Source organism: Camelus dromedarius, chromosome 1, assembly GCF_036321535.1.
Source record: "Camelus dromedarius isolate mCamDro1 chromosome 1, mCamDro1.pat, whole genome shotgun sequence".
NCBI lineage: Eukaryota > Metazoa > Chordata > Mammalia > Artiodactyla > Camelidae > Camelus > Camelus dromedarius.
This window is the reverse complement of record NC_087436.1, coordinates 83,906,408-83,915,277: the sequence shown is the minus strand read 5'-3', so window position 1 is coordinate 83,915,277 and position 8,870 is coordinate 83,906,408. Positions and strand designations below refer to the sequence as shown.

General features: G+C 43.5%; 1 protein-coding gene across 1 annotated transcript in view; it reads left to right on the top strand.

The window, feature by feature from the left end:
• Positions 1–200: 200 nt before the first annotated feature.
• Positions 201–8,870, top strand: part of GPRIN3 (GPRIN family member 3) — a 62,282-nt gene continuing 53,612 nt past the window's right edge. Inside the window, exon 1 of the mRNA XM_031434015.2 lies at positions 201–585. The gene's annotated coding sequence lies outside the window, so the exon portion shown is untranslated. The remainder of the gene's footprint in view (positions 586–8,870) is intronic.

The following is an 8,870-nucleotide window of genomic DNA, read 5'->3' as shown; positions in this document are numbered from 1 at the left end:
CGGTCTCCTTGCTGCAGAACCGCGAACCGCCAGCCCCTGCCCAGCTGCCCCACCGGCTCGCGGCAGCGGCGCAGCAACCCCTTCCCGCGGGACGCGGAGGCTGGGCGGGGGCGCGATGGGGGCGGAGCTCGGCGTCCCGCCGCCTCTGCTGCTGCCGCTGCTGCCGCCGCCGCCGCCGCCGCCTGCGATTCTGCCGCCCCCTTCCTCGGATGCTCCGGCGGGGCAGCGTTGCCCGCGAGGACAGATGGGCGCATTCCCGGCCTGACGAGTGAGCAGTCGGGCACGTGAACTCCCACCTCCAATTTGGCTCCGAGCCCGGTGGCGGCGGCGGCAGCCCCGCGGTGGGGGCGGCCCCCGCTGTCTCCGCCCGGCTCCTGCGCGCCGCCTCTGCTCTTTGCATAGTAATTTCAGTTCCTGCTGGCACCCGGCTCGCTCCCGGAACAGGTCTGAAAAGGACCGCCGCTACGAGCCCGCCTGAGCCATCGGTGTGGCGCCGAGAGCCGCTGCTCGGGATATGCGACGGGAAGCCCCCGCCACAGCGCAGGCAGTGGCCGCGCCGCGCCGGGGAGAACCGGGCAACAGCAGGTAGGCGACCGGCGGCCGCGGCAGGAGACGCCCCCGGCGCCACCGCTGCGCGGCGTCCCACCTCTGGGGGAGCCGGGCTTTGCGGTGTGCTCGGTACTGATGGGGGATGGATTCGGTCCCATATTTTGCCGGGTGACCCTTTTTGCCTGTTGCTCTTGTCCCCAACCCAGCCTGCGCTCCAGGAGGGACTGTCTTTCTCACAGGTGATGAATTTCTCGACAAGGTCATTGCTCCCTTAGGCTCTGGCTTGGCAGGTAAACGGGAGAAGACGCCTGCTGTTCTTGGGCGGGGGGATTTATAATCAATGGGGTCTGCACACTATGAATACCCAAATAGGGTGTGTGTGTGTGTGTGTGTGTGTGTGTGTGTGTGTGTTGGCAATACTACACCGGCATTTTTCTCATTTTCCTACACTCATTCCCTTTAAGGTCAGAACACCATCGGAATATATAATATACATGCGTTTGTGTGCATGTGTGTATACACATGTTTACATATATAGTTTTTTTTTTTTTCAGGAGATGGGCGGAGAGAGAAGGGCAGGCAGAGGTTGATAAAGGGAATACCTCTTCAGTATCTAGAGGTGAACTTTGGAACCACATTATATCAGGTAGAGACTAGAGGCTATAAACGGTTCTTTGGAGATGGATTTTAGAAAAGAAATCACTGAAGAACATTGTCAACCAATACACATCACAGGTCTTCATGCTATCCAGGCAGACCTACAAGATACAGGCAAAATTTCAGACGCAACAATGGACAGTGAAAAAAGGTGAAGAAAGAGAGGTACTTCCAACACCAGAAAGTGAATTTTGCCTGGTGGGAAGGCAGCAAAGCCCTGTCAGGTTTAAAGGGCTTTTTGGAGGGGGTATTGGGAGAAATCTCCGCTTAGGATGTAGGTAGTTCAAGGTTAAGATGATGTGAATGTCCAGAGAGCAGCATAGGCAGTGGGGAAAAGGCCACGGTTTGGAGGGGGAGGGGAGAAGCGGAGCTCTGAAGGTCCCCAAGCAGCAACCACCTTTTATTAGGTGTCCTCTTCCTGTTAAAGCAGTACCTTGGATATGCTCCATCTAAAGATTTTTCACAGCACGTTTGTTAAAGATCCATTGGTCCATGTTTTCATTTTGTTTTTGCAAAAAATCTGGGTCATGGTGGGACTGGAAGAAATTGAAGTGTTTACAACACCAGCAAGATTTGGAGAGAGAGTTGATTAAGGCTTCAGTTTCATGAAATATTTACACGTCTCTTGCGTGGGCTTTTGTTTGCTCTTGTTGGTGCTGCTGCATATTTTACTTCGATAATGCTTTGAGTGTACTTCTCCCGAATGTGCTTATTTTCCAGTTATAAACTATTCTTTCTTTTCCGTTGTGTTCGCCATTGGCCTGCCCTCTGTAACAACTGTGGGAATAAAGATCCATGAGTCACAGCAGAAAGGAAATCTTCTCTGTTGCTATCTGCAAATGGCAGGAGTTTGGATGAGAGAATAGTCTTTTGAAATAGAATCATGGAGAAAATCATTCAAGATTTTTTTGTGCATTAATGGGGGGGCGGAATAGGTTGTTGATTCATAAACAGGAAAAAAATGATAATGGCCATTGCAAGTCTAGATGTTCTATCAGTGGAATTTATTTTGGAAACAGTGCAGAGGAACTCATGGAGATCCTTGTAGAGTGTGCTTTGGTGTGGTGAGGCTTCACCTAATCACTAACTGTTGTCTCTGAAATGATGAGGTCAAAATGGCAAGTGCATAGCTTCATATGGGAAACAGAGGACTGAGGCATGATGTGAACCAGAACTGTCTCATCTGGCGGTCAGGTTGGGTTCCAACAAGCAGTTTTAAAACCTAGGTGTTTTTTTAATTGCATCAGTACGCTTGCCTAATACACTTAATTATTTGTCCCGGAAACATATCCTTGCTTGTGCCTCAAGTAAATGGAAAAGAATGTATTAGATGCAGCTATCCTTTGCTGTGAATTTCCAGTCACAAAATCTGCAGCCTTCGGGGAAGCACTAAAATATTGGTCACAGAATCACAACATCATGAAAGCTTGGCTACAGAGAGTCAGGACACACAATTCTAGTCCCAGATCACACACACTTTTTCAGGGGCAGCTGTTTCTGCCCTTTATGCACTCACTTATTGATTCCTTTATGCCATCAACATATTTTTATCCTGAACTCTACATGGTCCTAGACTGTGGAATAGGAGAGTCATAGCCTGAAAAACTTGGGAGGGAGGGAGGAAGAGCAGGTTAAGTGCTCTGACGGGGAGTGCACAGGGTTCCGGGGAAGCCAGGTTGTAGGGGAGGAGAGGAGAGGACAGGGAGGTCCCTGGGAACTGGTGAGGAACGAGTCTGATCAAGAGGAGAGAGAAGGGCATTCCTGGTATAGGGACCAAAATATACAGAGGCTCAGGAAGAACAAGTAGCTCCAGGTGGTTGAAAACCTGTGAGGAGATAAAGATGGAAAGGTAGGGGCCAAAAAGGAAGTCGATCCATCCTCAAACTGAAGTCCAGAAGAGCTGCTAGCACATCTGGTCCATAAACCATTTGATCCAGATACGTTAGGTAAATACATTCATGTTGAGGCTCCATGTTGTTTACATTACCCAAGTTTGTATTTTTCAGATATTTCCAAAACCATGTTTACCTTAAATTACAAACGCCCGATGAAAAGGGAGGTGTGTCCTTGAGAAAGTCATAATTCTCTGGCCCTCAATTTCTTCATCCACAAAATCTCTACCACCTACTCTGCGTATTGTGAAAATAAAAGAGAACGAGGGAATGGAGATTTGAGTCTTTTGACTTGTTGCAAATCTTATTTTTATGACAGCAGTACTCAGGGTAAAAGCATGGAAATTCTGTCTATTCGAAACACTGAATTATCCCAGATGATTCCAAAAAGCGAAGAAAGTAACTCAGAAAAAGTCAGAGCCCGAAGACCACAGATAATTATAAAATTATTTTTTTTAAGTGAGAGAAATGCATACAGCAATCCCAAAGTAATCAACACGTGACCATCCAGAACTGGTCACCACCCGTTGTGAGGTCCGTTTCCTGGGCCTGATAGCACTTTTATATTTTAAAAATAAAATAGAACAAAATAGAATAGAAGGGTAAATAAGTACTGTTCTTGGAACTTTTAAATATATATTTATATGTGTAGGCACACTGGACTATTATGATAAGTATATCTCATTATGCATCATGTTTCAGAAAGTCTGAAGGCTACTGCTTTAAGTGATATAAAGAAGAGATGCCCCAGTTTGCAGCCCCCGACAGTCAACTAGAGATCTAGTACACAGCATTTGCACAATATTCTGAATAGCACAAGTTCCTTGAGAAAGGCAGGACATGATCACTTACCAGTAAGTTTATGACGGTAAAGTCAGAGGAGAGGGAGATTCTTGGGGACTGAATTAGTCTAGAAAAAGGTCAAAGTGGAGGTGGGACTTGAGCTTGTTTATAAAAGATGGATGGATTTGGGGGCAGTGAGGAAGGGGTGGTGATATAGACGGAGGAAGTAAAGAAGGAGGTGAAGTAAGGAAGTTCTTTAAGAATCATTTAAAAAAGAAAAAAAAATGAACATTAAGTTGGAAGAGAATTACAGCAGAATTTCTGTTTAGACTAAAATGTTACTCAAGATTGTTATTTATTTCATATCTAAGATTTCCTTCCCTAATCCTGTAACTTTAAGAAAATCTAGGCAGAATGGTCATAACGTCAGTCAGTCACTAATCTGTTATTTCCTGCCGTCTTTTTATCTCTGTTATGATGATTTCCTGGCTAAGCCTTGTTTCAAATGAATTTAGTGGTTAAACTGTTGAAATTAGGTGATATACCACATTGTAGCATGATTGTTTCATTCAGAACACAAGTATAGTCATTGGCACAGAGGGGCGAGGGTAACCAAGTGATTGTCATCAATGGAGCAAAGTCTTTTATTCTCTTCAACAAGTCTCCTTTCTTGAGCGCCGGGTAGGTGCAAAGCCCTGGGCTAGGCAATGGCGGCTCTGTGGAGATGAATCGGACCACTTGGCACTCATAACCCCAAAAGGAAGGGCAGAGCCTGCCAGATTTTGTTTCAGTTGCTTTATGACTTGCGCATCGTTTTAGGTAAATATTTAAATATGTGGGTATGCATTTTGAGAAATTAACATCTGAGTATTTTTCTGTAGCTAGATAGTTATTTTGAAGAGATAGAATCAGAGAAGAAAGTCTTTACTTGTGTGTCTGAAAACTTGGTGACCTTCTTTTAGCTCTTGCTGTCTTTCCTAAGCAATAACACAATGTTATGATATTGATACCCCCTTGAATAAAGCTAGGTCTTTAACCAGAAGAACCAATGCCAGTTAAAATAGAGACTCATGTGCTTCAGTTAGTTGATTTAGAGTGCAATCAAATATGGAAATTAACTTTTTTGTAAAGAGGTCCTGGACTCCTCTTTCATCTTCTTTGTCCACATCAGAATGTGTAAATTGGTGATAATCTAACTGTTTTGCATGAGTCAAGTCTGGAATAATAAAACCATTTAGAGGCTGCATTTGAATTGAAAAGACGTTTGTTGAATTTCTTGGGGGAAAACGTATATACTCTTACGATTCAGATTACTTACTGTCTTGAATGCCAGTGAGAAAAATGGTCACAGCTTTTTCTCTGGGCGTATTGGAGTTGGCAATACAGTAACAGCTTTCTAATTTTTCATGTTTGTAATTAGAGTGTGGGCTTTGAAGCTAGCAGCATAATTGAGGACCCGAATTATTATTTCCAGTCAATAATAACTGACCTTCAGCTGGGGGGTTAAATGCTGTGACCTATTGAATCTGAATCTGAATTTGTAGGTGGGGCTGAGAAACCTCCATTCTCTAATGGTCCCAAAAGGATTTCAAGAGCCAGGTTTGGACACCACTGTTTAGTCCTGCCTTTATTTACAGGGAAGTAGGAAGATTACAGATGAGCCCCAGACAACTTAATAAATTGTCCTAAATTACTGTCAGAACTGGGGCGAAAATCTAGATCTCTTCTTCCTAATTCTCCACTAAGGGGAGAAGGAGCCAGACCTGAAGTGAGGGTCTGAAGAGCTCCTAAGTGGTCAGTTGGGGCAGGGAAATCAAATTCCTCCTGCAGTTCTTCTTCCAGAATTGGGAGTCCATGCAGTAAGCCTTTCTAAATGACAATGCAGTGATCTCCATCCCAAGGGTCTGATGTGGCAGAAAAATTGTGGGGATCAGCTGTGTGATCTGAGGCCAGGCACTTTCTTGGCCTTACACACTGGATTCAATTTTAAAATATTAATTCTTGGGTCCTAAACCCAGTGGATACCCAAGCCAATCCTAAGAAGATTGCTTTAGTCAGTAGTCACAGCCAGTGACACTTACAGAACCAAGCAAACTCTGAAAAGAACTCGAGGCTAGAGAGTAAAAATCCAGTCACAGGCTCCTCGAGGGACCTCGGTGCTGTTGCTAATTCAGTAACGGACAGCTGGACAGAGAGCTCCTGAGCTCCTGAAAAAAATCCCATTTGCGTCTATGAATTTTCTGGAGGGAAAGGCATGGCAGAGAATCCCTTTTTTAAGCCCAAATTGCAACTGGTCCAACAAAGTGGGAGATCTGGTTTAGGCAGAATAGTCAGGGTGCTTTATGTGGATAGATTCTTGATTGCTTTTTCAGAATATTGATTTCTAAGTAGCCTCAAATTAAAATAACCATACTGTGTTTATAGGAGACTCTCCTCTCTCTTCATAATGTAAAACTTTGGGTAAATGAAATGCTTGAGGGAGTTGAGTGTTTGTGTTCAGTATATTTTCTGCATAATCAGAGCATCTTTTTGTTTCTTGTTGATAGTTTTTCTAAAATCTAATAGCCTTTGCCTATGTGTCTGCCTTAAGGACAAGATGGCAAGTATCATCAGGATACAGAATTTTGCATTGCCTCCGGGTTTTTATTATGAATTACAGCTGTGGGACAGGGCTGCTGAATATAATATAAAAATTTTAAGTGGTTTTTTTTCACCCTGATGTGAATGTGCTGTCTCACCCTTAAAAATTGGTTGTTGTTCCAAAAAATGCAAAAGCTATTTGATTCATTGTGGGTTCCACTTTTTGGACTTCGGTCTTTGCCTTTGCCATTACATCATTTTGGAATGCTTATTTCTTCATCTGAAATTAGTTTCCCAATCTTCTCAAAACATGGCTTAAAGTTCAATTATTTCAGCAAATTCTCCATGCTTTTTAAAGCCTGTTTCTAATTACTGTTTTATCCATGGCATGAATTTTTAATTTATCCCTCGTTATGTTGTTCTCTAAGCATACCTTTTTCTTTGAATCCTATAAATTATTTCTCCTTGAAATATGCAGGCAAAATTGAAGTGACTAGAATTTTAATGCTAATGAGAATTTTAATCAGAGCTAAGGTTAATAAAAGGATGTACATTTCCCACTGCATCCTTGAATGAGTAAAAATTGCTTATGACAAATGGGTGTGGAGGATTGGTCTTGTTTTCACGTTGAACAAGTTCTGAAAGCAGTCAGCAAAAACCTGTCACTGTCAGGGTCAGAGGTGAAGCTCTGAGTGAGTGAGTGAAAAATGCCTGTGAATTCTTTTGCATGGGGGATGATTTCTTGTCTACATATGTAGATTCCCAGAGCAGAAGAATCCTTTGCCATGAGCATCAGTGGGCCCCAGTGCATGTCACTTAAACTGCCCAGACAGGTTTGAGGATGTATGTACCAGGTCAGAAATTGAAAACTGGCAGTCTGTGCGCCCAGCAGGAAAATCATGTTTTATTTGGCCCGCAGGTATTTATTTTTAATTAAGCCAATATTTAAAAATCAGAAGATGGATTATAAAAAAATGAAACACCAACCCACATTCTCTAAACCAGAGCTGAATAACAGTATATTCTTCCTCTTTATTACACTTCAGTCCCCACTACTCCCTATTGTCTCTCTGACATGAGACTTCATGTAAGTCCCTTGTACTCCAGCAGCCTCACTTAATTGTGTTCGCCTCCTAAAAGCCATAAATACTGAGTTCACGAAGCCTGGACTAGGTGTTTTCTCAGTACCACTGAGCTCTGCAGTGTTCTGAGTGTCCTCATGAAGTTGGTGTGACTCTGCAAAGTAGAGAGATCATCATTCTGAATGTCAGTAACCCCCGTAAACTACAGTGACAGTCGAAAAAGTTTTCACCATCAAAATATGTAGACTCTGTGAAAGGGTAATGAATACAAACTTAGTTGACCTGGTCTGTTAATAAGAGGATAGTGAGAAGTTTTGTTTGCTTGCTTGCTTTATCCTGTACCACACGTTGCAAAAAAAAATAAAACAAACAAAAAGTTTTAACAACTTTATTTATTCTTTAACTTGACCAATAACTACATTTCTACGTTGGGTTGCTTTACATATTTTTACATGCACCATATCTTTATTTGATGTACAGCTCTTTACATAAACACCAAACTTGCAGAGCCTCCTGAAAGCCCAAAGCATATCTCGATCTTTCAACCGATGGTGCATTCTATTTGGGAGGCCTGGCAGTGGAGGATAAACCATCAGGAGTGGTACCAACTCATGTCCCAGTCTGTGGCTGTGTCTGCAGAGCTGAGAAAGGCGCATCTCGTGATGGAGCTGGCTGTGCCTCCAGCCCGTCGCTGCACACAGCCAGCTCGCCGCGCAGCCTGGCCGCTGGCTTGTGCGCAACTGCAACTGCTCTGTTCATATGGCTAACAATGAGGTGACTGTCAGAGCGGATTTATTCCTGTTGTAAATAAAGACAAATGCCCTTTGGAGATGATGAAATCTCCAAAATCTCTTTAGAGGCAAGTCTCTAAAGTAGAGAAAGCTCTTACCAGCTCTCTGGAATCTCTCAAACTTCCCCAACTCCCGCTGCCGCTCTCGTTCCTCGTGCACACCTCACTGCCTGCCACCCCCACATCGTGCCTCCCACCTCACTTCTAAAAACATCCTCGCACCTAATTATTAATCCTAAAGTGTCAGTGCTTTAGCAGATTCACTCCAAGAAGACAGCGCTGAGAATAGTATAGGAAGCCAACAGAGGACACGGTGCTGCAGCGACGCCGGGCTTTCTTGCGACAGAGTGTATTTCCTTATAGAATAATGTCCAAGTGTTTAAGGAGTAGGTGTCATGTCACCTGAAATGGACTAATACTATATAAAAGACCAGAAGTGTTAAGATTCTTTAGGGATATAGTTAACTTTTTCTTCGTCATTTTAAGTAACTTAAATTTAGTTACACTGAAACTTGTATGCTCTTTTATGAAACTATT